Consider the following 8,352-nt stretch of genomic DNA (forward strand, 5'->3'; position numbering starts at 1 on the left):
GGTAAGACGCTGGATAGCAAATCTAGTAAAAATGTCACTGATTAAACCCACTGCCAGTCACTCAATAAAAAATCACATTGCTTTTGAAAGGTCTGTATTTTATTTGGTTTAATTAACATTACATTTGCGAGTATGACTCTCACTCGGCTTGTGAATTAACAAAACTTGCCACAGCCACTTCAAAACTGTTCAGAAGCTTCCATAGATGTGATTTTGGTTGTAATTTGTTTAAATAAATATTTACAAAAGAACACAGTTTTTGTGTCTGTCCGCTGAATGTGATCCTCTCAGATTATCCTGGGTGGCCATATGGAAAAAGTGAATATTTACAATGACAACAATAAGCTTCAGTTACACTGACACCTTTCCAACAAAAAAATAGATCGACTTCTATCAGCTTGTTGAACACATTTTTATTTCTACCATATAACTGAAGCAGCAGCGAGAGCACAGAATGTGACACTGTTTTCACTGTAACATTTAACTAGATCAACAGTGTGAACCAAATACGATAGCCTACCAAGTGAATATTTAACCAAGTCAAAAACAATGGTAAGCCGATATCCGTATTAAGTTCAGTATCAGCATTTGCAAAACGCCATTAAAGGCGGCACATTTTAAAGTAAAAAAAGTGATAAAAGTTACGTAAACAGTAAAAGCTCTTTGTGGTTTCTCGTTTGATCGATTTGAGCAACAATAAACCATACTAAACATAGGCATTTTGAGTTTGTGTTAGTGATTCCTAAGCAGAAAATCGCTTCCTGCCCTCCATCTGCATTTCGCGCTACAGCAGTGACGTCACGTACAAACAACCTATTGGGGTTTTCGGACGCGTGATTTGATTCTGGATCTGGGCCTGTTTAAGAATATGCGGCCCCTTTAAGAAATATGACGCGCACTGAGCATGCGCAGAAGAGAGAAGCGCGATAGACTGCACGAGTGCTGATCCAGCTGAAGCTAAAAAACGACGCTGTTTAACGATCGTGAATTAAGGACAAAAGTGGATTATTTTCTCCTTATATTTCCAGTCTGCAGGTGAGAGATGTTTCTCAGATTACAGAGTTTAACATTAATCAGCTCCAGAGTTTACATGTAAGGACCAATGTAATGAAATGCGTTGTGTGTCCTGGTTTATTATTAGAGTGTAATAATATGTTGGCAGAGTGTTTTTCACAGACTCTTGACTCTATTACACCAATAAAATGTGCTTAATGTGCCACTTTACAGAAGATCTCAGACATCAGCATAATGAATGAGGGGAAAACAGGGAACTTTTGGAGACAAAGAGGCTTTTCAGCAGCTCAGCTAAACATGATGGTCCTGTTGTTTCTCTCAGACTTTGGACAAGAGTTGAACAAACCTTGTTTTTAATGCAAATAATATCTAACTTGTATCAAAATACTCCGTAATGGGTAATTCCATGTCAAATCACCAATTTTACCCATTGAAAAGAATTTTCTATTAAGAATAGAAGGATATCAAGATATCTTTTATACTTTTAGAATAACAGGCACACAAACTTTAACATATTTTATGCCACTCCGGTATATTCTATGCAATTGTACATTGATACATTTCTAGTTTCAACATTATTTGTTGTTCAGATATTCCTCTGTAAAAGACAGAAGTATCAGCTGTATGCAAAGTGACCCACGTTTGATTTTTGACCACTGAAAATGAACAATTGATCAATTTACTCATGAAACCACATTAATATCTCCATATCTCTGGCATTTCACCATATGGGGCCTTTAAAATGAAGAAACTAAAATAAATGCTTGATAAGAACCAGAATATAAGAGGATTTTAGGATATCATTAATACTTATTGAGTTACAGGCATGCAAACTTGGGGCTAACAAAAAAAAAAAATTGAACAGTCACTGTTGGCATATAATGCAACAAAGATCGCTAAAGTCGACATATTTGACTAATAGTCCTACCAATCTCTGTTTAAAAGTAAAATAAAGCTGCCATCTTTTTTTAATGTCGCTTTTACCCTCCTGTAATTTGGCTCCAAATCTCAGGTGAAAATTGTCATATTGACCCCCCTCTAAAAAATTGTGGAGTAAATATACATCCATGACATTTAATATTTTGGCTTTCATTAATATTTGTTTTTCTTTCTTCATAAAAAATATTAACAAAATAAAAATTAAGCCAGGTCTGGTCAACTCTGGTAATTCATTATAAATTCAGTAACTTCTCTTTTATTTTTCCAGTGATCTCAGTTCACACCTGCAGTGAAGCCCCTCCCACAACAATTCACCAATAAATACTGGGAATATTCACATCATCCTACAAGAGAAGGACAAACTCCAGGTGTAGCAGCTGAAATCTGTGTGACTGTTAAAGATGGAGTTTATTAAAGAGGAGATTGAAGACATGAGTTATCCAGAACCATCCAGAATAAAACATGAAGATACTGAGGAACAAATAGGTTGGTGTCCATTCTTGATTCTTCATTATTGACTGCTTTAGTAGCTGTGAAATAATAATCACTATATGGATGATAAATGATGGATAAATGCATCCAAATGATCATATTCAATCCGTTTTAATTGTAGTGAATGACAGAACTGACCTTTGCACATCAAAGATACTTTAACACTTTACAATAAGGTCTCATTTGATAACATTATTTAATTAGTTAACTAACAATCAACAATACATTTGTTACAATATTTATTCATCTTTGTTAATGCTAGTTAATACAAATCCAGCTGTTCATTGTTGTTTCACGTTACTTAACAAATACAACTTTTGCAAATGATGAAATTAACAATAAGTAAGATTTAGAGATTCACCGATGTATGATTTTTGATCAATTTACAACCATCGGCATATCGGATGAATAGTTTATTAAAGGTCCTGTTCTTTGTGATCCCATTTTTCAAACTTTAGTTTGTGTGTAATGTTGCTGTTAGAGCATAAATAATACCTGTAAAATTATAAAGCTCAAAGTTCAATGCCAAGCGAGATATTTTATTTAACAGAAGTTCCCTTTCAAAGCCTACAGCGAACGGCCGGTTTGGACTACAACCCTGTACATCCTGCTTTAATAACGTCAGTAGAACAGTTTGTTGACGAACCTCCGCCCACAAGAATACACAAAAAGGGGGCGTGGTCTTGTTGCTCTCCCACGTGGAGAAGAGGAAGTGTTGCGTTCATAGAGTGTGTTTGTCGCCATGTCGTCGAGGCGCTGTTATTTTCATCCCGGAGTCAAATCACCTTTGTGGCTCAAATTGATACGGTAATATAGACATGTTTACAATAACATTGAGCGCGTTCATCTCCCCGTTATGGTAAGAGGCGTGACCTTTCCGGGCAACGTGCGCTAAGCTGCTGTCGAATCTTTTAGGTTCAAATTCTTAAAAAACTTTTTACTTTTATTAAATTTTTTTTATTTCTAAGGCCCAAACATTTCCAGAGATACAGGATCTCAATGTGGCTCCTTGAGTACATTGGTACACATTTTCAATGGTCGCACATTTTCTAAAAAATGCAAAGATGTCAGCCAATCACAACAGTGGGCGTTTTTACTGAAGTCTCACAGCAGACACGCCTCTTGAAGCAGGGCATTCAGCCACAGGGCAAACAGCAGTATAGAAAAAATGCCTTTTATTTCTAAATTATGACATTTTATGATGTAAAAATCATACTAACAATATAAGTACACCTCAGGTAACATTATAAAATAATAGAAAAATCTTCCGTTAGTGCGAGCCACTTGCTGTGAAGCGGGAGCGACCAGCCAGCACCGGCATAAGATTCTGCCGGGTCTTAAAGCCTTCCACGAATGGCTATGTTCGCAAATCAAACAATGATTTTTCTCAACGGAATGACTCATTCTCAATTTAGACCATATGTCTGAATATACGGGACAAACTTTTTTTCGTATGGCTTTCATATGGAATGCTTCATTGATGCCTTGAATACGGGACGATTCCAGTTGGCAGACGGAATGTAGTCATATAAATGGAATTTACTGCCTAACACGGAATGTCACGGAATTAACTTACCTCACTCACACACAAACACACACACACAAACTCAAAGGTCTTCACGTCAACCCGTCAAAATAAAAGATCAGTTTAATAAGTAATTGTGACAGAAATATATTAATGTTGTACAGTAGAATTTAGCTACATCTCAATGTAATAATAATATATGTATTTAATTTATACAGTGAAGAATATGCAGTGTTATTTAACATTTGTTTACTTTATTTCTCTACCTGGAAACTGTTAAACCTACCTAAAAAGCACTGTTTCTTTTAGGGCTGTAATCTCCCAGTCGATTATTAGTCGATACGTTCTGGCTCGACCAAAATTCTGATTGGTTCATTAGTTTTGCCGCGTTCATTTCATCAGTTTTGCCGCGCCGCGTTCATTTCATCAGGTGGAAAGCACTAATTGCTAATGGGGGTGTTTTCAGAGCACCCCTGTTTCACATGTAACAGTCTGCCTTCAGAACACCCCCCTTGTTTTCACTTCTTTTGGATTAGCCCAACCCACTGGAGAAGAGCGACAGATTGAAGAAGGCTAGTTTTCTTGTAACTGTTATATTATTCATTTAATTGTGAGCGTTTTTTCTGCTCTTGATCTGGCTTGTTTAATAAATATTCATTTTTTATTAAAGTGGACGTGCCTTTTGTGTTTAAGAGTAAAAGCTTTAAGTAGTCTATTCGTGTCTCAGCCGCGAAGCTGAGCTGAGCTCCTGTTCGAGCTGCACAGAGCGGCTGAAATTATACTGTCTGTCAGTTATTATAATACATATGACAAAAACAATTGTCTAAATTATGTTGCATATTCCTCAAAAGTTCTTGTGATGATATCTAATTGACAACATATAGTACTATATTTTCGGAAGTCATAGGCTATGATATTGCGCAGATGAACGTGATGCAGAGCCGACAGACTCGTGTGTCAGACTCATTTCAGTGCTAAATAATCAGCTCAAAAACTATTTAATATACTGCAAATAGCCTACTAGTTTTTTATATTTATTTATAATTAATTTAGGCAGACAACAAGGCTACCAAGTACTGCGCACAATGCGCAGCTTATTTATTTAACGTTTTTTTTCCTAACGTCTTTTTAGTCGAAAACTTCAGGACTTCAGTCGACCAAGATTTTCTATGGTTGATTACAGCCCTAGTTTATTTCATATGTATCTTGTTCTGTTGTATTTATGTTGGCCTGCTGAATGTTAAATGGATCTAGTTAATGTATGTTTTTCTTTTTAACTTTGCTGATTTAAAACATGATCAAAACACTATTTATTTTAATGACAACATTTTTAATAAGAGGGCAAAGACAAATATCGGAATCGCAAATAATTGTCTGTTAAAATCAGTATCTGCCCTAAAAAATCTTATTGGTGCATCCTTACTAAGATTAATAAATGCTGTAGAAGTGCAGTTCATTATTAGTTCATGTTAAATAATGAAACCTTATTTGTAAAATGTTACCGCACACACATGCGCGTCAGAAGCAATAAATGTGGGTGGGTCCTCTCCCAGAAAACTTTTACTGGAGTAGATTCCATTTACATTAAGTACAAATATACTGCCATTTACTAAATATCTGGTTGCGCCAGACAAAATTACGGAAATCACTGACTAATTTAGAGCGGCTATAGTGTAGTAGGGATAAGATGCATAGCATTTACATTTACATTTATGCATTTAGCAGACGCTTTTATCCAAAGCGACTTACAACTTGGGGGTACAATAAGCGAATGGTCGTGAAGAGTCGAGTGAGCGCAACAAGTGCCTGAAATACTTAGTCCGTGTACATTTCTCAGTGTAGCACAGGCTAGAGTAGGGAGGGAAAGAGGAGGAGAGAGGAAAGGAAAGAATTTTTTTATTATTAAGAGGTTAAGTGCTCATGGAAGAGATGAGTTTTTAGTTGACTTTTGAATGTTGTCAACGAATCAGCATTTCGGATGGCGGTGGGCAGATCGTTCCACCAGCTGGGAACGTTGAATGAAAATGTTCTGGAGAGGGATTTTTTTGCCTCTCTGTGATGGTACCACAAGCCTTCGCTCCTTAGCTGAACGAAGGCTTCTGGTGGGGGTGTGGATTTGTAGAATCGAGTCAAAGTATGCAGGAGCTGAGCGCGTGGTGGCTCTGTAGGCAAGCGTCAGCGTCTTAAACTTGATGCGAGCAGCGAGTGGTAGCCAGTGCAGAGAGATGAAGAGTGGTGTGACGTGGGTCCTTTTGGGCTCGTTGAAGACCAGACGTGCTGCTGCATTCTGGATCATTCGAAGTGTTTGGATCGCACAAGAGGGGAGTCCAGCCAGAAGCGCATTGCAGTAGTCAAGTCTAGAAATAACCAGGGCCTGGACAAGAAGCTGTGTTGCGTGTTCTGTTAGGAACGGTCTGATCTTCCTGATGTTGTATCAAGATATAGCATCAAGTTTTGAAGCAAATCAACCTGAGGTTCGAATCCGCCTTTTGCCGAACTCACTCTACTCCGTTTTCCCATCACATAACAGATCTTATTTTCAATAAAAATGAAGAACATTTTAGAAATTTAAAAACAAAGCGTCTAATGCGTTTGATAATAAGTTTTTATCAGTAATGGGTAGGTAAACAGACATGTGCTGAAATAGAGATGATAAAAGTGAGTGGGTCCAATATCATTGGTCTTAAAAATGTGGTCTTGTTTTCTGCTGAGTGTTTTTAATTAAATATTTAACCTCATTGAACTGATTCTAACTACTTTATATGTTTATTTTAGACCAGATGGAAGAGACGGAGCAACGACACAAACTAAATGACGTAAAGAAACTCTGTGACTTCAAAACTGAAGAGACAAAAGACAATAAGCTGCACACCTGCTCTCAGTGTGGAAAGAGTTTCACACAAAAACGAAACTTTAAAACACACATGAGAGTTCACACTGGAGAGAAACCGTATACATGCACTCAGTGTGGAAAGAGTTTTTCTGATGCATCAGGTCTCTGGAATCATGTGCGCATTCACTCTGGAGAAAAACCATTCAAGTGTGATCATTGTGGCAAAGGATTTATTTCATCATCATATCTAAAAAAACACCTGGTAGTTCATTCAGGTGAGGAGCCTCATGTGTGTTCTCTCTGTGGAAAGAGTTTTTCATGGCTGAACAGTTTTAAACAGCACCAGAAAATACACACAGGTGTGAGAGATCATGTGTGTTGTGACTGTGGGAAGGGCTTTATTACATCTGGTCATCTGAAACGGCATCAAAGAGTTCACACCGGAGAGAAACCGTATACATGCACTCAGTGTGGAAAGAGTTTTTCTCAAACATCAGGTCTCAGGTATCATCTGCTCCGTCACTCTGGGAAAAAAACATATAACTGTGATCAGTGTGGGAAAGATTTTATTTCATCATCAGAACTAAAAATCCACCTGATAGTTCATTCAGATGAGAGACCTCATGTGTGTTCTCTCTGTGGAAAGAGTTTTTCACGACTGAAGCATTTTAAACGGCACCAGAAAACCCATGATGAAGTGAGAGTTTGTGTGTTGTGACTGTGGAAGGGGCTTTACTACATCTAGTCATCTGAAACTACACCAGAGAACTTATACTGGAGAAAAACCTTACAAGTCCTCATATTTTCCATATATTGTAATCATTATGTTGACATACTTCTATGAGCTCACTGTTTCTGGCTTAAATGAATACATTGTTAGCTAACTGCGTGATGTGTATATGTACATTTCTGAAATACATAACTTGGACACAGTCTCCTGATAACAGATCACTCTAATATAGACAAATGCAGTTTCTGTAAAGCTGCACTGAAACGATATGTATTGTGAAAAGCGCTGTACAAATAAATATGAATTTAATTGTGACAAGTTTTTCCAGTCAACAACTCTCACGTGTAAATAAAGTCGGATTGGATTGTGTCTAAATAGTTCTTTCTAGAATTAGATATATTCATGTAATTGAATTATGTACTAAATTGTCTTTTGATACATGCAATTATGAGAAATAAAACAGAAACAACATCTTGTCTTGATTGATGTATTTAATGAACACTAATCATCACAGCTGTTCTTCATCTAGGTTATCATCATGTGTGCATTAGTTCCTCAGGTCACTCGTCATTCTTTCTTAATACTGTGTAATTCTGGTTCACATTGAGTCACAGGTGATTACTGTCCCACATCTTTGCCAAAACTGGCCTAGATATGTTTCAAGATAACTGGGCCACATTAGGTTTGTACACCAGGGGCCTGTTTCAGAAAGGAGGTTCAACCAACTCTGAGTTTAAACCTGAACTCTGAGTTGACTTACTCTGAGATGGGAAACTCTGAGTTTTGGGTTTCAGAACAGCTGAATTGAGGTGGTTCAAT

General features: G+C 37.2%; 1 long non-coding RNA gene across 1 annotated transcript; it reads left to right on the plus strand.

Annotated features, from left to right (window-relative positions):
• Nucleotides 1–888: 888 nt before the first annotated feature.
• LOC307129915 lies at nucleotides 889–8,004 on the plus strand. Its single transcript, XR_013816958.1, has 3 exons — nucleotides 889–1,035; nucleotides 2,222–2,439; nucleotides 6,746–8,004. It is a non-coding gene; the product is annotated as an uncharacterized lncRNA (long non-coding RNA).
• The last annotated feature ends 348 nt before the right edge of the window (nucleotides 8,005–8,352 follow it).

This window comes from Gobio gobio, assembly GCF_949357685.1.
Source record: "Gobio gobio genome assembly, chromosome: 8".
Classification (NCBI taxonomy): Eukaryota; Metazoa; Chordata; class Actinopteri; order Cypriniformes; family Gobionidae; genus Gobio; species Gobio gobio.